This window comes from Anopheles darlingi, chromosome 2 (genome assembly GCF_943734745.1).
Source record: "Anopheles darlingi chromosome 2, idAnoDarlMG_H_01, whole genome shotgun sequence".
Classification (NCBI taxonomy): Eukaryota; Metazoa; Arthropoda; class Insecta; order Diptera; family Culicidae; genus Anopheles; species Anopheles darlingi.
The window spans coordinates 51,021,903-51,044,511 of NC_064874.1; the positions used below are offsets into that span (position 1 = coordinate 51,021,903).

The window sequence follows — 22,609 nt, forward strand, 5'->3', positions numbered from 1 at the left end:
ATGAAGAATGGAGAAATTAGGATGGTCTGTCAAATACAATTAAACGGAATTGATGCAATAGCTGGGATAAGATGAAATTGCTGCACAACGATGAATTCGTAGTTGATGAACGTAAAACAACGGTTTTCAGCGACGAGCAACGGGAATTTTAGGTTTTGAATATAATACCAAATGGATTTACTTCAGTATCAATTAACAAAAAATAGCCATTATTCAGCTAGTGTCTTATCTATGTGAAAGACATGTTCTCCATCGGTTTATGATTACTTATTAATTGAACAATGATTATAAATAACAACAATCTAACAATTAACTCACAAAATATATAAGTACACCGTGACACCCTCACAGAAAACCCATAAAGTTGTTGATTTTATTCAATGAAATTTACATTCTTTTAGCAATATAAGCTATCACCGAAAAGGTATTAAATATACCGTTTGTGTTCGCTTCATCGCTTACATAGGTTAAAATTAATTTGCCTAAAAATCGTAGCAAATGTATTTTGTATTTTAAATTAAATAATATCAAACACAAACAATTTTTTAAAAAGTAAGAACTCACTGATAGCGACGGTTGCACTGAAGAATTATTCAGCAAATAAAGAAATCGCAGAAAACTTCATACAAAAAATAAAAAATCCTGCCTGTTCAATTTTAAAACTGTTCAATTTGAAAGCATTCTTAAAGGATATAAGCAGTCCAGTGAGTTATACACCTTTAAAAAGTGAAATAAAGAACCTGCATGTAATTTAATATGTATCAATTGAAGTGAAGTAACAAAGTAATGTATAGTCATATAAAGTAAGACTATTGCTTGTATCTGACATGCCAATGGTAGTCCAGTCATAGTCACATGCCGATTGCAACACTTCTGAACTTCAATGTAATCATTTATTGTTTTTAAGACTCATATTTCTACAGTTATTCCAGAAAATAGTTTAGAAAATGGGGTGATGTTTTTCTTGTGATGCCACGCGAATGTCACCAATGTAAACCAATGCTGTCAAAATAGTGATCTATTTTGATGTGTTTTGTGTGTTCTGTCGAGGATTTCATGATAAATTTATTATGCTTTAAATTTAATATTCATCGACGTCAGCGGAACAGTGCTGTTCGATCCTACTACCAAATCGGTTTTAACCGCTTCGACGAGCATCATCCATATCGTACGGTTCCCGGTCAGTCATGCAACTGGACAGCCACATCGTTGTGCACATCGACATGAATTGCAAACGAGCGGTAAAATCAAGCGTCACATTTTGCATAAATTCATCGTAAAACATCCCACTCCGACTAAAACATACGCACTAAACAGCATCATCCGTTGGAGGAGTGTCCCGACGATGAAGCAACAAGAATGATATATTTGCCGCAAACACTCTACAAGACTAATTTTGCATCATTGCCGTGCATTGGCAAATCTTTGAAAGTCCACACGAACGCCTGCGCCACCACTTTCTCGAGGATTTCTCCTTCTCTCTCTCCTTCTCTCTTCTTGGCCACAGTCGTTTCATGCAGGAGAGCACAGAAGGACAAACAGAAGCTCCATCGATGACACTCAACGGGTCAGTTATTTATCGCCGACTTAATTGCCGAAGTCATTATCATTGATTTTATTTGCATGCATTTATAATGCATCTGTAAGTGAGATTTATCGAAAGCATCAACGGTTAAATGTTACCAGCAAGCACTGCCGCCGTTCAACATGGTCGATGTCGACAATGGCACTGTGCTGTGTCCCAGCAGTTCGCGTTTGCTCATTATTTGCTTCTGCTCAGATTCAAGCGGAAAAGCATTGGTGTTGTCAGCACGGCAGAGCTTCACTTATTGTGTTTGCCATGGATACCGTGCAGAGAGAAAGAGCATGATACCGAGCTGAGGTCGGTCGATTTTTAACATGGAAAATTCAATTTTATGCATGATTCGTTACGGATGCTAAATTTTTAATTCTTACCAACACGGGCAAGAGTGAAAAGCCAGGATGGCCACATTTATAAATTCATTTGAAGGGTATTAACTGGCGATGATTTTAGGTGTAGCCCTACTGAGCAGCAAATTATCATCATTTATCCCAACACAGCAGGCATTGGATTAGTGTTGAAGAGCGAATAGCGAATGCAGCGCCTACTAGCATACTGGTAAATGTACAAACAATACCCACGTAGTTGTTCGCAAAACCATGCACTTGCTGTCAATGGCCATGTTTAAGCGATTAATGATTCATTCGGTAAGATCAACTGGATTCATAGCACGATTCCTGGTGCACCCTCAACTGCGTAAAATGCGTAAAATGTTGTGTTAACACAGAGACATCGAATGATTCTTCATTAAATGTAACGTTACTAATTAATCTGTCAAATGTTGATCAACAATAAATCATTGGCAAAGTCACCAAATGTGGTGCTTTCACAACCGGACCAGTATGTCTGGTGGTGTCGAATTAGTGAACGTTGTTTAACAATCACTAACTGCCAGTCAACAAGCAAAGTGACACATCGGGTCCCATATGAGACACTTGTTGAGCAAACATTGCAGGAGAACGAATTCGTTATCCAAATTGAGGAACATCGCCGGTTGTTTGATAAGAAAACATCCCTTTCGCATCGACCGCGTACTAAAAAGCCATTCGCTATTGCATGTATTTGTTTCAAAATTATCGATAATCAAATGATGCTGCCCAGTGGTCGAGAGCATAGAAAGTAGTCCTCCTCTTCACGAAAGCTTCCGAGCGACATGACATTAGCAGAAGACACATACTGTGCTCAATAGACTGCATAATGGCAGACCCAGAATCGAGAGTGATAGCCGCTGAAAGAGACCACCCGTGGACAGGCGCATGCCATAGCAATTTACTTAAATTCACCTTGGTCACTCCCCAGGACGCCAGCCATACCGGACGGACATCGGATCATTGATGGAGATAATTAAAATGAGGAAACTCTGAATGAATAGTGCGTCACATTGGCGTCACTGTGTCATCCGCAGACAATCCAGTTCATACCGCCGCATGATACGGAGATTCCTCATAACAAATCACTCCATTTACCCCACCTGCAGCGCCGTGTAAACGAATGCGTTTAACAACAGATCGAATTTACGTCAATCGATGAACGGTTGGATACGGTCCCAGTGCCGCTTTCCGCTTGCATCGCGACCCCGACATGGAAAACCGAGCATAAAGCACATCCCAGCGTCAAATGGATCTGTCACATGCAGATGTAGGGTCCTCTCCCCCCCCCCTACGCTCAGTAGTAGCAGCAGGCACATAATCTGGAGCATCATTCGTCTGATTCACTTCCTGTTAAAAGCAGGAATATACTGAACGCGAGCCTTCAACGCGATTCATCCGGCGCTGATGGTGATCGGTCAGGTCGGGTCGGACGGTCGTTCGTTCGGTCGGCTTCACAGATCGCTTCCACCCACCACCGCGCTTTGATTTGACGAAGCTTCAGATCAACGCTACTTTTATGCGGTTGACACCAGGCAGCAGCGTAGGTTATGCTCGAGCTCGAGCTTCAATGCGCGGCCTTCGTGACCATGTTGGCCATGTGCCGCGTTTCAACCGCCGCCACCACCCACCACCCACCACCTCCTGCCTTGCATGCGTCGCGCAACACGGCGGGGTTCAATTTGTGTCACGGATTCGTGACAGGCTTCGGGTAGGCGGGATGGGTTTTGGTTGACGGAGCGACATTTCAGTTAACTAACCGTCACGGATCGCTCGTCCGTTAGCCCAAAAGGTCGTCATACGCAGTTCATTTCAGCGTGAACCCCGACTTCCGACGGGTCGAAAGAGGTCGATCCGATCGGTACACTGATGAGGATGATGCTATTTCTGTCACTCGAGCTCATTCACGCGGAAATGATTAATTACGAACGCTGCACATACTGAATACTTTCACGTCCGAGCAGCAGAAGGGGTTCAGCGGCGGTGCTGCCCCCACCCCGGTGCTTATCGTGGCGTCGAGAAGTTGACAGTCTCTGACTAATGCCGGGAATGGGAAAAATAATCACCATTTTTGCAGAAACTTTCTTTGGCACGTAAACGAAATACGCTTCAGTGTGATAAGCAAATGTGATGGAGTGACTCTTTCAGCGGAGAATCGTACCCAAATGCATAAAGCAAAGTTCTGTTAGCAAGAATTGTATATTCATAACTGTGTTTTAAACACACTTTTGATCACAATACATGGAATAACTAACATGAAATAAAAACATCTCTACTTTGGTACCTGTTTTAAGAACCTACAGTTTCATAGCGATACATACGAAGAAAGAATCTCCGTTGTTTAAATAGATTATTATCTAATCAGCTGTGTTAGTGTGCTATCACCTGTTGCTTGTTCCAACGAAAACGGCCTTGTACCATTCCAGCATGAGAGAGCACTAGCTACCATACCATTGTGTAATTGTACATTTGCCTGCCAATTTCTGCAGCATCACCTTGAGAGACCGCCTGTGGTAGAAGTCATTCTTAGAATCTTATTTTTGCCGGATGTCGAATGTTTGGTATCTTCGTGTAGTTGATAACATTTCTTAAATCTACAACGATGTAATAGTAAAAGTCACTTTTGCTTCGTACCACGACGTAGGTTAAACTTATTCATTGTCAGGAATGATAAAGTAAAATAAGTCGCGCTTCTCTATCGGGCTCGAGAGGAAGTCTAGTGGAGGATGTATGCAGATAGCATGTTAATGCGAGGTCTCTGATTGCGAAGAGCCCTTGGCAAAACGCGTATAGTTCACCTTAACCTCTCTAAATACCGGCTCTCCCTTCGATTGCCTACACCTTTACGCACACTCAGCGCGCGCGCTCCACACGAAGGGCATCCGCATAACGCGAACCACCCACCATCCCCACCCCCTATGACCAGCGGCACTACTGGTAGCGGCTAGTACCAGGTATACTACAAACAGAGCGTTCTATTCTCCTCCATCGTAATAAAAGTAATGGTCGCGGCCCCACTAAGGTCCACGTACCAAAGGGTGCCCTCAGATGGCGCGCGGGTTTGCATACACTACTACGGAGCTTAGATGACCTCGACCTGCTGCTGCTGCTGCTGCTGCTGTTGCCGTTACCGCGCCGGAACGCTCTCGCTACTATACTGCTGGCTGTTGCTGAGTTCCGACCTATCCCCTCCTCTTCTGTCTACCTCACAGTACGGTGGTGTGTCACTGTGTTTGGGGGGTAGGAGCTAGTCGGCACGAGGCTGAAACCGTACTACTGCAACCCTGAACTATATAGTCCGTTGAAAATGCCATCATCACATAGAACGCGTCAATCTCCGTAGGTTCATTGGCGCGTGGCACGCGCGATGACGCTGTCAGCAGACTCACTCAGCAGCAGGGTACAGTGGCCCTCAAAGTGGCTCATAGTAACAGTCGATACCAGCCCCAATCTTAGTAACCTTTAGTAAGCGGTATGCCAGTCAGAGCGATGCAGTGGAAGAAGCAGAGAAAGAGAGATAGAAAGAAAGTAGCGGGGCAACCAAATGCCGAAATGTAAACAAAGGGTGGATGTCATGGTAACCAGCCCAAAAAGATGAAATCCCGCAAAATTCAGCCGCAAGAGACGGTCAATGACTGTACATATTTTCGTAGAGAGAAGAGGTGGTCTCAGTGAGCTGCGATAGCAGAAACTTCTCCAACCAAGGTTACCTATCAGTAAGGATAACCGGAGTGCTTCCTTCTTTCCTGCATGCATACGTCGAGGTCAGCGGTCTTCGATGGGTTGCACGTCCCGAAACGTGGATATAGTTATAAAGGGAAGGCAACGCGACTACATTCACATTCGTCAGTGCTCTGCAGAGTGCTAATGGTTGGCTTAGCATTAATGTCAAGGAGTTCCGAGTTTATACAATGCCTGGTGTGCCCGCCCGGGTGTCCTCGGTACACGAGCGCAGGGCAATGTTTTCCAACACGTCAATGTATGCCGACATAACACAGATTCATTTCACATTCAGATTGAAAATAAGTTTAAAATAGTTACCCGATCGAAGAGAACGGAATTTCTAGTTATCTTGTGGTGTGGGTGAGGGGAATCAAGTTTTTCGAACAACAAAACCATATTCAGATGTATATCTGTATATAAGAATACACCTATGAGCATCAGCCAGTGAAGCAGGAGCATATGGTTTGTTTTAATATGCGGCCAATTGTTTGCTTTCGCACCTTTGTACCACTTTATACACTTGCCTTTCCGGATCGACGGTTGCAGTGCCGCCATCTCGTGTAGTTGTCGGGGCCTCCCTTCGTCAAGGTGATAGATGCATGCAAAAATGCATAATATATGCAGCCATTAATCTGGTTTCGCTGTCGATATTGGTTATTGTGAGTATGCAATCTTGCATCGCTCTTCGATTTCAGGAGAACGAAACGAAAAAAATAATATTGAAGTTTCAAAATTAAACAACTTATTTTCCGAAAATGGAAAATTTAGTTTAGTTGCAGAAAGTCCACACTAATGAGCCCCTAGATTAATTCCTCAGCAATAATTACCACTGGGTTTAGTAGTTGCGATACCCAAGGAGCATGTCAACTGATTCATCGTTCATTTAGACGAGCCTTGACCTGTATATCCCGGCGATCCACCGGTAGTGCCATATGTAAATGGTTTCGCCAGTCGCTCGGTTACCCACTTTGGCAAGGACCAATTTTCTACAAACCTAATGGTTGTATCGCACGCAACATCATTTGCAGAATGGTCCCCGCCCTTAACCTCCATTGAACTATGACAACCTACTGACTTGCGTTAAGCGTTTTGAAACGATTAATATGTTCATATTTTTATGATAAATTACCAACTTTTCTATGGAAAACAACGAAATGCTTTTTGGCAAAACATGATTAAATAGCATATAGCGAGCGTTATTGAAAATCTATTTGATCTCCAAAATATCAACAGCACAACGAAATTGAAGAAATTTTCTAAAGCAAGACAGTGTGATGCGAGTGAGATAGTCTTAGAACATTGCTCCTCGGTATCTTTGAGCAGGTTTGCTTGACCTGGCTTGAGATTTGCTTCCGACATCAAAGGTCCTGGCCAATGAACTGAGATGTAGACGAAGAGAAATCGTCGAAACAGTAAAGCAGCATCAAGTGTTCCGCGAGTCATTGCGATGACAACGACTTTACGCCTTGAGGGTCGTTCAACAGCGTAAGTACGTAGCTGGTGTTACGAATTTTACATAACTATCGACCTTTATATCGACTTCCGTCTACGGATACAACAAGATATGTGACATGCAGTAGCAGCGACTATGCAAGGCAAAAGGTTGTGAGATAGTGGCGGAGGTCATAAACTTACATTTACATCGAGAAATGTAGAATGTACAGTACAACAGGTATAACGATAATGATAACCTCCAAAGTGGATGCACCATCATTGTAAGTAAGTAAAAAGCCGCAATGTTTTACCAACACAAGGCAAGCTTATCATTGTTCATCAACGATTGTACGAGATGAGGAGATTATCATTGATAATTTTCGCTATGGTATGGAAGAAGGAGTTGAGAAAATACAAAATAACAATTCTAAATAGTTGCGAAACTGTTGCCTTCAATTACCAATTAAATTCAATTATTCGATACCAAAATCAATTTAGTTTTTTTTTAAATGACACACAAATCACTATGAAGCAGCATATTAGCAGACACGGTATAACAGCAAACAACGCCAAAAACCCACATAATCGCATTGCCAGACGCCAGCGTCACTGTCCAAAAACATGTTGGTCGTAAAGGAATGAAGGAATTAAAAAATCATTGACCTAGTCTCCGTCTCAATGGCAAGTGCCTCTGACATTTTCCCTCGCACCATCGGACTCCACAAGCTGAGAGTTTACCCGCCGAATAGTCCAAATATCCGATCGTTTTCGACAGGTTGGTGGTCACCGATGCCGTCGCGGTCGCGCGACAGTCTCTCTGGCGGAGTGTAGTGTTCAACATTAACAACGCGATGGTCATATGTGCGATGTGGTCTTCACCTCTCGACGTCGGGTCATTGCTATATTAAGTCGGTTCTAAAAAAAAGAATTGCGATTGGGAACAAAAAACATCGACACTCGACGAGACGCACATAATCGAGAACGGTCGCTTTTTGACGCTTCACGGACCGGCCTTCGTGTGAATTAGATAAATAAGAAAGAGACCTTAAAATTCGGTAAGTGGTAAGGGCTGTGCAGTATGTGATTATCTATGTTCAGGCGGACCTATATGAGTATTCCTCTTCAATGTCCTGTGAGCCGTGAGCATATCACATTGCGTGAGTGCCCCAGTTGGACAAGACAAGGAGTGTATGAATGTGATATTGTCAAACGTCATTAAAATCTCCTAAAATATTGACAAAATATAAAAAGACAACAATACACATTGAGTTGAAAAGAAAGGATGTAAAATTTTACGAAAAAAGGTTACCAGTCGAACCATTATATTACATTTATACGCTGTATTTAGCAAGCGTTTTAAGAACGTACAACAAGTATGTTTTACATGTTTTCGGTTTGGGTTTCAATAACATTTTAGGTTTATGTATATATATTTAGAACTATATGCAACACCCTAAATCCTTTCAAATGGTCTATTTCACTAAAACATTTCAACATTTAAACAACGTTTGTGATACATTAACCCAAATACAGTAAACGCCAATTGTTTTGTGCAATAAGAATTAATAACCGTACTTAATTTGGGCGATTCGTGTTTTTCGGTTCATCTGTGCAATAAAGATCAACAACAAAAATATGGTCTCATTTCTGATTTCAGCCAATTTGGACCGACGGAATACCAGTTCTACCGTTTTAGCTCCAACAGCACAGCTGCTACTACAACCTTGCGCAATCAATAGCGCCAGGCGAATGGTACACGTTGGACAGTAATTTAAAAATCAAATCCAAACCGCCCTTTTAGTTAAACAGTGTCTACCCACGGCCATTGCGGTCAAACCGCTGAGAAAGTAAGACAAGCCACTACCGATATCATGTGCACTCCATCTAATTGCCAACATGCACCCAAGGAACTGACTTCTCTCTTCTGTGGGTTGCCGAATGCTACGTCACTTGTCTGCGAAGTGGATGGCGGTAGCAGTTGAATTGGAAAAGAGGTCAAATCTGCAATTCTCAGTTACAGTGCCGCTGCATTTCCTTACACTGCTAGTGTGTATAGAACACCCTAGTGCCACCAAACATAATAATTCAATCGAAACATAGGCTCTGGAAAATAAAGAATCGTCGTATCAGAGATTGTTCCTATCTCGGGACTGGAATGCTATTGCCGATAGCGTGGGCTGAGTTATTGTATAAAACGATGCATAAACAAGTCTCAAAGATGTGTACAATAGTGCACAATTGATTAGCTTCTGTACTGAAGGCGTTTTGAATAATGAAAAAATAAGTCACTCGGACCTAATACCTGCTACCCAAAGCCGCACATAAACCCCCCAACGTATATCTCACTCCCCGCCATGTGAGTATTTGGTTTTAGGTCGAGTTTCGAAACAACGATCTACGAGCGGCCACCCCAAACAAACGGGCGCAACTACCGATCGAATCGCTTCTAATGCGTGCAACATTGCAATCCCACCAACGGCTGTAGTTATAGATCGCGCAAACCACGTTAGCTACTCCTTTGCGCTTCGTGTCATGCTACTGTTGCTGCTGCTGCCTGTATTACCCTGTACCATGTTCCGGGTGAGTTGGAGTCAGCGCGATGTTGCAACATTGATTGATTGGAAAGCAATCGCGGCTTTCTGACGAGGAGACACTGGAGCACTCGGAACGAAATGGAAAAGGGTACTGCCGTAAGGTGAACTGCTAGCTAACGGTGGAGGTTTGCCGATGTCATCGATGGTGACCACATTTCCCGATAGATACATTATTTATCTTCATGTCACATCTCAAACGGTCGATCGAAGTTCGCCATTGCTTCATTCTGACCAAAAATGAGACACGCATTTATTAAACACGACAAAAAAGAGAAAACATGTTTAACAATCAAGCAAATGTAGAAGTAATTTAGTTATTACGAAATATTAATATCCTGCTAATGAAAACCATCAGCAGGTCGGCATCGCGGAAAACCAACAGCAGCAGGTATCACTTTTTCAAAGAATTATTTCACAAACTTCAAACAAACCCGTGACCCGTGACCAAAGCCAGCAAGTGTTTACCAACCAACAGCTTAACCTTTCGACCGCAGGTCCTGGATGATATGGAAAGAAATGGAACTGGCATTGACGTAACGGACAGGTTTATGTTTTATGTAAGACGCCAGCGAGAACGCACAGTATGCTTCCTCGAAATCCAGAGAACAAATAGGCAGGTTGTCCTCCAATCCATCCTTGGCCTAGTCGGCATGAGTGGTCATTAATGCGGGCAAGCTGTTGCTGCCACACGCTCCTGTCGGACACTCGTTGATCCATCCGCCGTGTGCATCTACTACGCTATCGCTCGATGGTACTTGTCTTGCCATATTTAGGTTTTGACCTATATTATTCCCGTGCTCATTCCAACAAGCTGCCCACCCGGCTCGCACTTGTTGAGATTATACTTTCAAGCGCCATCAGTGAGTAATTACGGGGACTTTCTTCGGTGTTTATGTTCCATTCCAGAATACGCGAAGGACACGAAAATAGCTGACTCGTTCTGTTGCTGATCGTGTTGAAAATTTCTTTTCTATACTTGTGTTTCAGGCACATGCAGCTTTTTACTGTTAATTTAACAATTTTGAGTTTTGTTACCTTACAGATCGACTTACTGACATAAGCCCTTCTATATCATATTTAGGTTTAATCAAACAATCCTAAAGAACATGTGTGTTTCCTATTCAAAACATTGTGTAAAACAAATGTAAGAAAATAAAACAATTTAAATATATAAATGAATATAATTTCATTAAGAAAACAGGACTGGTTTCTAAAAGGTCCTTAAGTCAATGCAGGAACCAGTAAGTTTGAGGTTTCAGAATTCCAACAAAATTACTGGAGGGAATGGCAACATCTCAATGGCAATCCAGAAAATAGATAAATCAATCTATTTAAACCAGCGTTAGACGCTTGTTTTAGCTATCTTTTGCAAAACCAATTGAGAATATGACAGAATGCATCCACGGTAGATCAATATGCAAATATGCAAGTCACTTGTGTCTTATAACAAGAACCAAACCAAAAGGAAACTATCCGCCTAAATACACTGAATAGTTTAACACAATGCACTCATGGGGGGGTAGGACCAAATCCGTGCCTAGAATCAACCCAGACTATGAATGAAACGTGGATTTGATTTTTGTTGGTTTTATAGAGGGCAGTGGCAATCGTGGGTCTGATGAGCCAACTATTTGTGGATATCGAGAGCTGCTGTCTGTGGTAACCTCATTGACCAATGTCGTCAGCAACTGAGATGATCTTTCGTGTTGTCGATACAGAAAGGCATCCGGCAAACCGGTAGCAGCTTCCTATCAGGCGTGACGGCAGTCATGCGCATGACCATAGGGCACGAAATTAATATTCTATGTCTAGAGATGTGCTCCGTGTTCCGTTCAATTCGTACGGCATGCGTAGAGACGAGCTTAGGCTTTCCAACAACGTTATCCCTCCGTACTTGCTGTCGAACTAGTCATCCTTGAATACCGCTATAGTATTGCGAATCGAAATCGGGGTTCAATAGCAGTATCGCTGAAGCCATTTCCCAATATGTTCTTTGTTTACCAGTACCAGCGATCGGTACGAAATTCCTTATCGATTTTTTCGCGTATCCTCGACCCGGTTCCGGGACGACCTTTAACTCTATTTTAGCCTGCTGTGAAGCATGCCACCTTCCTTATTCCGGGGCTCTATTCGCTAGTTTGCCGCGCGTTCTCCCTCACGATTATTGTCCTTAAAGAAACAACCCAAACTTAACAGGATATGAACCGCAAGAGGCTGTACTTACCTGGCTGTGTAGCTAGTTCTCCGCTTAGCTGGTCGTCTTGTGCTCCACGATTTAACAAACAACAACTTTCATTGCACGCTCGGAGGAGGCATGGACGATACCCGTTTGCGAACAGTGAACACGCGCGCCGTGATCGGCAGATTGCAGATTTTCCTCGCCTTTTTGTGCGCACTTCACCGAGAAACGCCGGAAAATTCGCCAGTCTTTTCGCGTGTCTCCGTGCAAGCTAACTCAGCACTATTACCACTATCAGGTCGTTCTTTATCAAATACTACATTTCGTTAACAAATCTACGGAACAAAAACTCGGAAAAACGCGGATTTTCTCACAAAAATCGACGACGAAAAAGGAAAACCCCGTGAAAAAGATCCATCAAAATTTCAAAAAAATTCTCGCTCTGCTGCAAAGGCAGTTTTCTGTTTTTACAAGGGCTATTTTCTATGGACAAACGATAAAAACGAAATCTACCCCGAGGCGAAAACGATAAAAACGAAATCTGCCACGAGGCGAAAACGATAAAAACGAGGCGATAATGAATTCAAAAATTAAGAAAAATGAGGCGTTAGGAATCGCCTCACCGGAATAAGCACCTTTGTCCTTAACCCAGTTGCTTAACTTATGTCCGACACTGTATAAATGAATATAGTTTGGTGAGGCTGACTATAGCGACTATTATTACACTTTACTAACCCTTTGTTGCAGGCGCAGCTTTGTTTCCACTATCGTTTTACAAAATTTTTTATTGATAACGTTCGCTACTAATGGCGTTCAATGGCGACTAATAATCCATTGGCGTCGACCTTTAGCCCCGCTTACTTTTTTGGTTCCTTCCTTCCTAGAGCCTTCCTTCGTTTCCCTTCTCTTGGTTTCTTATCCTTTCTCTAACCGCATGGTGGTCCGCATGGGGAGCACCGCAACTACCCTAACTCGTTTCCTGAACAGGATATGGATTAATTTGTGGCCTCATGGGGTATCTGGAGAAAGGGTTTTTGCGCTTGTTGCTGCTCTCGAACGGACTAGCACCGAACGGATCGACCACAACCCAGCGGGGACCTTTCGTTGGGACGAAAATCGGGGAGTTGTATCCCTCTTAGTCGCAGTAGCTTAAAGATAAGCACATTCAGGAGCTGAAAAGAAATAACATACGTGCTGTCGAGTGTTGATTTGAATATTGACGGGCATCTGGAGCCTCATCCTCAGTCGGTGTACCATAAGGTTGCTTGGATTATTATACCATACCATAGTATACAGTAGCTCTGTCGGTTGCCCAATATTTTCTACGTTTTATCTTTTCTTCGTATTGCTAATTGATCGGGTGGGATTCCTCCGTCGCTTCATCCTCTTTTAGATTTTAGGCGTCTTGTCGGTCTCCGTCGCGATCTTGAATAGATAAGGGTCAAAGTATAAAACGGGCGATTCTATAGTTGATTTTTGCTGGTTCTTACACGTTTTCGTCGACCTCTAGCAGGTATTTGATTGGGGAGGAAGGAATCATAAGTGCGCTGCAGTGATCCAAATACTAGCGCTTACTAATACACAGAGTAAAATAAGATTGGTAATCGCTTTGGTCACAGCTATTTTAATTTGTCTACCTGATGTGCACTTACGCCGTACCCGGTTTCAACGGCATCACACTGATTTCCGCGCCAACATCAACTACCGATATTGCGGGTTGCACAAAATCCTTCCAAGTAAATGGAATTGTACTAAATCCCTTGCATCTCCCCTCGGATAAGCGTGCTGCGGCGACACCGAATGGTCTATAGCGGTCGAGCGGTGGCGATAATCGGGTAGATTTCTTTCAAGAGAGCCCACGTGGTCCCAACCGCGCGGAATAACAGGTGAGACTAAGCAGCGTCGTTCCGTGTAGAATCTTATTACCCGACTAGTTAGTTTATTAATCTAGAAACTCTCTCCCACCTTACTATTTACAACCCCTAAACCTAAGCTACTAACACGAGAGGATGAATCTTCCCCGTCACCTTTCGTTACCTCTCCGTTCATCGTAAGGTCGCCCCGTAGTTCTTAGCGTGTCCACCGAGTCAACAGGCGGTGTTAATGTTCCGTTGCGGCTCCAACAAGCCGTCCATGCTGGCCATGCGGGTTTGCTGCTGCGCTTGGCCATTCTATGCGGTTCCGGGTCGATGATGCGTTCGTTATTCGATGGCTGCGTTCGTTCGATATTCGCGTTGTTGCGCCCATCCTTGTTGCTAAGTTCGACGGTGCCTCGGCGTGTTTTGTTTTACCGAGATGCGACCGGGCTGCTCCATGCTATACTCTCATGGCCGAGTATGTCGTATGTTCGGAGTTCGGGGTTCGGTTCGGAACCTTCTCTTCAGGCGGCGGCTTCATGGCTTCCAAGGTCCATATTCCAAGTGCTTTGGTCTGTGTCTTGCTTCTCATTCTTCTTCCTCTCAAATTTCAAGTGCTTTGGCCTGTGGCCAGGGCTTTCCGATTGCTTAGCCGGTCTTCCAGCATGGTCTCTATTATGTGCTACCCCGCTACCGCAGTGCAATTCCTGGCTCCAATTACAAAGCATCGGTCTTCAGCGTGCAGTTTGTAAAATTTGTTGACGTACTCGGCGGACGGACTAAACCCACTGGAGCGACACGAACGAAAACGGGTCGGCGGTGAAAGGTAGATGGGGTCGTTACATACTCCCCACACTTGAAGTGATTGGTTTCTCCCCAATTATCAGATAGTAACCCGTTGGATTAAGACTGGTTTCTAGATCCATTCAAATCAATTGCTAACCCTAGAGATTTTTTCCCAACATGCCGAATCGTTACGTTTGAATGTCTTTTCGGTGCGGACCTTAAACGTCTGTTCTGCTCTAGGTATCCCCCTGCTGGCTTGCCACCACGGTTCCCTTTTTCGTTCCTCCTGCTTCCCCACCTAGGCGGTATCCTTCGCGCCGCATAGTTTTCCTACACTCCTCTGGCAGCATTCTCGGTGCTTGGCGTTTTTTTGCATGCTCTCTATCTATGCTAGCTACCCTGTGGTCCTGCAGCTGGCCTTTGGCTGGTTAATCTTTGCTCCCTTGTCCCCTCGGTCGCGCGACCGTTACATTCGATTTGGCCCATACGACCCTTCAGCTCTTTCGGCTGGAATGCAGCGGCCACTGTGGCTCGCCTGGGGCGATAAGCGCCCATCCTGCCCAGCGGTGTTGGGAATCGAACCCGACCCGAATCCCAGAGGTGTGTCGTCGCTAGCACCCACAACCAGCAGCTAGGCCACTCCGCTCCTAATGTCCCTATTCTAGCACTATACTATCAACGTCGTCCCAGCACCCGTTCCTGCCACATCTGCTTTTTACTTTGACTGTGCTATTCTGACTTTCAATAAAGCAGCGACCGACCGTATTATCGTGATTACACCATCACCAATCGCTATCACCTCTAAATTGCTACATTGTGCCATGAGAGCATCTGGGTTGAACGGATTGTAGAATATGCATCCTGCCGAAAGCACGTCACCCCAAAAAGAGTGCGGCGGTTTGACTTGATTGCGTGTTGTTTATGGAAACCATCGATAAAGTTCATGGCTACACTGGTCACTGTATTCTTAAACATTGCAGACAGGTGATAGAAGCGTACCATGTTTACTACTAACCAACTGCTCATAACACCTGCAAAATAGATTGTCACATGATTTTATGCTTGCTATTAGACATGTTCACGAGCGGCCATGGTTTTCATTTCACTAGGCCGATTTCACTAGAAATAATAGGCCAAGAGCGTCGTATCGGTATCCACATTTTTAAACTGTATGTAGCTCCAGCAAGATTTTGCCGTGAAACTGCAGTTCTTCCCGGTGGATCTTCAGGCGCGTTCGCTATTAACAGGTAAGTTGCTTTGATTGCTGAATCGGTTTGAACGTATTAATTAACATAACTTCTTACATTTTTTTCCATACTAATTTTCAGGAACTGTTGGTGCAACAGGGTATAACGCTGGTGCCATGTGCACGAGTTACGGCGTTTATTTGGAGGTTCACAACACTGTAGGGATAATTACGGATAGGATAATTACGGATTCGGACCCCGCTCGAACCAATGAGGAGTTTCGAGCGGGGGTCTACAGGACTGGCCACCATCCCCACCAGCGGAGTGACGCTCCATTAGCTCCAATTACAAATCTAGATCTCGTGCGGGACGTCTCATGCAGCGACGACCTGCACTTGATCTATGATAATATGTTCGCAAGTGCAGTGGAGTGTTGCCGCGAGGCCACAAAATGTTTTAAATTGAAAACTATGAAAATTTTGGCTAGCCAACTTCCTTCGGAAATTGATGTTGAGGAAATAGTTGCGGTGAAATCGAGACAGGATCTTAATAGGCTACACTGGCAGTTTATTTTGAACACCTTCAAATTGTGTTATGGCCAGGCGATAACTCTGATTGGGAGTTAAATTTTGCTCGGTTTTTCGCTAGCATTAGAATTTTAAGTTCTGATTTGTACAGCGGCTATCTGGACGAGGCGCAGATTTTATTGGCAGGGTTCCTTGAGTGGTACGAGGAGGCATGCGATATGGTGCTAATGACCCGGCATCTACTGCTGCACTTAGCTACAGCAGTAAGACGGCACGACAATCTCCGTAGACACTCGATCTACCGATGGGAGGGCCATCATGGGGTATTTAAAGAGGTTTGGCAAAAATGTAGCTGCGGTGCAGAGAGAATTGACAGAGGCCTTAGCACAGTTCTGCGTCGATGGATTTACCTCTTTCGCCACAACCGATCATTTGCGTGTTCAATGGGAAACAGAGACTGTAATAATATTGTAGATGTAATAAGAATTGTAGATAAGGCACAAAAAAAGATAGCTGGTTGCTAACCGTAGCGTATAAGATAGTTAAGATAAATAGCAACAGAAATCTTCTCACAGGCAAGCGGATTACGAGCGTCCAACAAATTGACATTTTTGACCAGCCGGCGATATGGCCAGAAGGGTATGATGAATACCATTTGCCAAATTTCCATATTTACAGAACTACTAACATCGTCAGTTCCGATTTGGTCACGTTTAACATCGAGCAAATGTTTTGTAAATTAGCTGTATAGTAATAAGATTAGTAATAGAGAGTTAGATAGTATTGAAAATACTGAATACAAACGTTTGAAAGTGTGAACATGAACTTTTTATACAAGAGATGGTTAATAATTAATGTATCCTCATCTCTTTTTGATAAGATGATAATAAGATGGATTTTCCAATTCATTTGGTTTATCTGGATTAGATTTGTCCTAGATCTTGATCAGATTGGATTGTCTTGATGGTTTGGATGAAGGTCTGATTCGTTATATTCACAACTTCAGAACTCATTTCAGACATTCCCCTATTATCATCATACAAGATAGACGAGCCGTTCACCAGCAGAAACTCTGTACTGAACTATGAGCAGGTTGAAAGGGCATAGCACCAGGATGTTTCGCAGATCTTTGCTAGTACTCCATCCGTAAGAGCAGTTCTAGTTGAACAATTCTCAATCGTCTTTGTCTCAAATTCTTTGTTCCCGTGTCGATGGGTACCAGCCTGAGTCCTGATTCGGTGGTTAAGCTGGTCAAAAACCGAAGTAGCCTACGTTTGGCAAATTCGTATCACCGGTTTATTCCTCGCCAACAAGCCACACCTCATCAGACCCAGATCACCAGATCAGATCAGAGCCAGATATCAGACACCTCAGGATGAACGATGTTCCCGAACAAGTCTTGCACCTGTTGGAAGAGGCGAAAAACGATAAAGCGGCACGGGAAAGGATAGAGCATACATTAAACCAGAGTAAGAGTGTATAGTTTTGTCGTTAAGATTATCTGTTTTTACTAAAATTCGTTTTCTCCCACAGAAAACCAGCTAATAAACGAGCTAGTAAACTCGTTGAAGGTCCTTCAAAACGCCAACCAGACGCAGCGCCATCCCTCCCCGGCCAGTTGCAGCTGCTCCACCACCCGTCCAGCAGCCCCACCACCTCCCCTAACCTCCTCCTTCGATCCATCTCCATCTCCGTCTCCTCCGCCGCCGCCGCCGCCGCCTCTACCCCCGTCTCCGCCGCCGTCTCCTCCGCCGTCTCCACCGCCGTCTCCACCGCCGTCCTTGCCATCACGACCCCTTCCCATGGCCTCTCCTCCCATACTCCGTGTATTAAGTACCCGACCTACTCCCCCCAATCCCCCGCTTCCACTACCTGTGGTTTCTCTGGACGCACTTTGTGCGTTCAACCGATCGCTGGAGCAGCCACAGATAGTGGAAGCGGTGAAAAGACACTTTCGGGAGCTGCATCCCGCTCGCCACAGGTTCGTTCACCTGTGGTTCAGCAAAGAGCTGCTGGCCGAGTGTTCCTGGTCGGGGAGGCGAGCAAAGAGGACCAAGGTACGGTTTTGCGAGCTGGATAATATTATCCGGATATTTTGTAACGTGAGTTTAGAGCTCAAGTTGTATACTGGCGACCCCATGATGTATCTCAAATCTGCCATTAAAAGGGCCGCGTATGGCTGAAAAGGGAGACCGAGTGTGTGCGTGTTTTACTAGCGGACTAGGCTTGCGCACAAAAGGAGCTGGCCAGGACAAAGAGTAGGCTTTGCCCCATGGTTGCCGTGCACTTTGCGTCCAAGGTGGGTCTCAGCGATCCAAGTAAGCGTTGCTCTGTCGATTCTTTGCCTCGTGCGTGTGACCGTGTTCTGGAGCTGTTGGAAATGGAAATGGAAATGGATGCCACCGTGGCAAAGGTAAGATATGTGCGGCTATACCGTACCACGTAAAGTGCAGTGTGGAGTGTACGATTTTTGGCAAGAGCAGAGGCCAGTTTGAGCGATGCGGCCACCATCAATGCCGAACTGGACGCTTTGAATAGGAGTGGGGAGCAAGCGATAAGGCCGGCCAAGGAGGTACTTAACAGGCGCAACATAGCGATCCATCACGTCTTGGGAGGGGTCTTCTGGCCACGAGACATCGGTAATAATGCTGGTGGGGGGGGGGGGGGGTCTACTGGTATTTTATAGTCTGTTTGCCTGTTTTTTGTTTCAGCAAAAGTGTTAGTACAGCTGTACTCGAAGCGCGGACTCGCCAACTTGCGGCTTCAGTGGTGCGTGGACGGCACTTTTACGGGCAGAGTTCCGTATCAAAAGCACTGCTGGCTGCTGATGTGTCGCGCACTGCCACGGGGGCCAGTACTCACGGCTGGCGCCTTTGTCGGCGAGCATCAACCGACAGATGCAGACTTTCTGCAGTGGTTCGTGGCAAGCGCGAACGAAGCGGTCCGGACCGGGCTGCCGACCGGGCGCGGCGACGGATCGTGCGTCCCCCTTGAACTGGCGCACTTCATCGGGGATGTGGCTGCACGTGCCCTGGCGATGGGTAAGATTTTACTTTTCATTTCCTCTTGGGAGCTAACCCAACATGCTCATCCTGTTCCTTCTTACCCGCCGTCGTGTTTTAGGAACTAAACTTAGTGGGTACGATGCTTGCCCGAAAGGGCATTGCGAAACCGTAATGGTAGGCCGTGTACCATACTACCCTTTAGAAGAAGGTCCGGAGCGGGCGACGGAGTGCTTTGCTGAGCCTCCGACAAAGCGGAAGTTTGTCTGCAGGCCGTCGCCGGTCCACGGATTAGCGTCCTTCCATCCGGTCAAGGACGTTATAGCGTGTGACTTGGTGCACGGGCTATATGGAAGCATCATGCCTCGCATTATGAAGTTGGCTAAGGGCAAGAACGGCGTATTACGCCAAGCTAAGGCCCTGTGTCGTTGCCTGCCGGCCGAGGCACCTCGGCAAATACCACAAGCCAAGCTAGCAGCCATCACTCGGAAAGAGTATGCTTCCATTTTCCTGGTGGGAATTTTGCACTTCAAAGGGGACAGTTTTGACGCCTCTCACTATGCTTTTTTCTTGAAGCTTTGGTTAGGTGCTCGTATGCTCGGCACCGACCCAAAAGCGTTCTTCTCGCCTGCAAGAAGTCTGCTGCAGGACTTCGCAAGGCTTTCGAAGCCAGTGTTTCATTTAGAAATAATGTGATTTCTCTAGAAATAATCGGGCAAGAACGTCGTATCGGTATCCACACTTTTAAACTGTATGTAGCTCCAGCAAAATTTTGCCGTGAAACTGCAGTTCTTCCCGGTGGATCTTCAGGCGCGTTCGCTAATAGCAGGTAAGTTGCTTTGATTGCTGAATCGGTTTGAACGTATTAATTAACATAACTTCTTACATTTTTTTCCATACTAATTTTCAGGAACTGTTGGTGCAACAGGGTATAACGCTTGTGCCATGTGCACGAGTTACGGCGTTTATTGGGAGGTTCACAACACTGTAGGGATAATTACGGATAGGATAATTACGGATTCGGACCCCGCTCGAACCAATGAGGAGTTTCGAGCGGGGGTCTACAGGACTGGCCACCATCCCCACCAGCGGAGTGACGCTCCATTAGCTCCAATTACAAATCTAGATCTCGTGCGGGACGTCTCATGCAGCGACGACCTGCACTTGATCTATGATAATATGTTCGCAAGTGCAGTGGAGTGTTGCCGCGAGGCCACAAAATGTTTTAAATTGAAAACTATGAAAATTTTGGCTAGCCAACTTCCTTCGGAAATTGATGTTGAGGAAATAGTTGCGGTGAAATCGAGACAGGATCTTAATAGGCTACACTGGCAGTTTATTTTGAACACCTTCAAATTGTGTTATGGCCAGGCGATAACTCTGATTGGGAGTTAAATTTTGCTCGGTTTTTCGCTAGCATTAGAATTTTAAGTTCTGATTTGTACAGCGGCTATCTGGACGAGGCGCAGATTTTATTGGCAGGGTTCCTTGAGTGGTACCAGGAGGCATGCGGTATGGTGCTAATGCCCCGGCATCTGCTGCTGCACTTAGCTACAGCAGTAAGACGGCACGGCAACCTCCGTAAACACTCGACCTACCGATGGGAGGGCCATCAAGTGATATTTAATCGATGGGAGGGCCATCAAGGGTTGGCAAAAATGTAGCTGCGGTGCAGAGAGAATTGAAAGTGGCCTTAGCACAGTTCTGCGTCGATGGATTTACCTCTTTCGCCACAACCGATCATTTGCGTGTTCAATGGGAAACAGAGACTGTAATAATATTGTAGATGTAATAAGAATTGTAGATTAAGCACAAAAAAAGATAGCTGGTTGCTAACCGTAGCGTATAAGATAGTTAAGATAAATAGCAACAGAAATCTTCTCACAGGCAAGCGGATTACGAGCGTCCAACAAATTGACATTTTTGACCAGCCGGCGATATGACCAGAAGGGTATGATGAATACCATTTGCCAAATTTTCATATTTACAGAACTACTTACATCGTCAGTTCCGATTTGGTCACGTTTAACATCGAGCAAATGTTTTGTAAATTAGCTGTATAGTAATAAGATTAGTAATAGAGAGTTAGATAGTATTGAAAATACTGAATACAAACGTTTGAAAGTGTGAACATGAACTTTTTATACAAGAGATGGTTAATAATTAATGTATCCTCATCTCTTTTTTATAAGATGATAATAAGATGAATTTTCCAATTCATTTGGTTTATCTGGATCAGATTTGTCCTAGATCTTGATCAGATTGGATTGTCTTGATGGTTTGGATGAAGGTCTGATTCGTTATATTCACAACTTCAGAACTCATTTCAGACATTCCCCTATTATCATCATACAAGATAGACGAGCCGTTCACCAGCAGAAACTCTGTACTGAACTATGAGCAGGTTGAAAGGGCATAGCACCAGGATGTTTCGCAGATCGTTGCTAGTACTCCATCCGTAAGAGCAGTTCTAGTTGAACAATTCTCAATCGTCTTTGTCTCAAATTCTTTGTCCCCGTGTCGATGGGTACCAGCCTGAGTCCTGATTCGGTGGCTAAGCTGGTCAAAAACCGAAGTAGCCTACGTTTGGCGAATTCGTATCACCGGTTTATTCCTCGCCAACAAGCCACACCTCATCAGACCCAGATCACCAGATCAGATCAGAGCCAGATATCAGACACCTCAGGATGAACGATGTTCCCGAACAAGTCTTGCACCTGTTGGAAGAGGCGAAAAACGATAAAGCGGCACGGGAAAGGATAGAGCATACATTAAACCAGAGTAAGAGTGTATAGTTTTGTCGTTAAGATTATCTGTTTTTACTAAAATTCGTTTTCTCCCACAGAAAACCAGCTAATAAACGAGCTAGTAAACTCGTTGAAGGTCCTTCAAAACGCCAACCAGACGCAGCGCCATCCCTCCCCGGCCAATTGCAGCTGCTCCACCACCGGTCCAGCAGCCCCACCACCTCCCCTAACCTCCTCCTTCGATCCATCTCCATCTCCGTCTCCTCCGCCGCCGCCGCCGCCTCAACCCCCGTCTCCGCCACCGTCTCCACCGCCGTCTCCACCGCCGTCCTTGCCATCACGACCCCTTCCCATGGCCTCTCCTCCCATACTCCGTGTATTAAGTACCCGACCTACTCCCCCCAATCCCCCGCTTCCACTACCTGTGGTTTCTCTGGACGCACTTTGTGCGTTCAACCGATCGCTGGAGCAGCCACAGATAGTGGAAGCGGTGAAAAGACACTTTCGGGAGCTGCATCCCGCTCGCCACAGGTTCGTTCACCTGTGGTTCAGCAAAGAGCTGCTGGCCGAGTGTTCCTGGTCGGGGAGGCGAGCAAAGAGGACCAAGGTACGGTTTTGCGAGCT

At 45.0% G+C, this 22,609-nt stretch overlaps 1 protein-coding gene across 1 annotated transcript in view; it reads right to left on the reverse strand.

Moving 5' to 3' along the window:
• The window catches only part of LOC125948341 (Y+L amino acid transporter 2), an 18,338-nt gene extending 6,053 nt beyond the window's left edge, over positions 1–12,285 (reverse strand). The window contains exon 1 of the mRNA XM_049674290.1: positions 11,926–12,285. The gene's annotated coding sequence lies outside the window, so the exon portion shown is untranslated. The remainder of the gene's footprint in view (positions 1–11,925) is intronic.
• Positions 12,286–22,609: the final 10,324 nt, after the last annotated feature.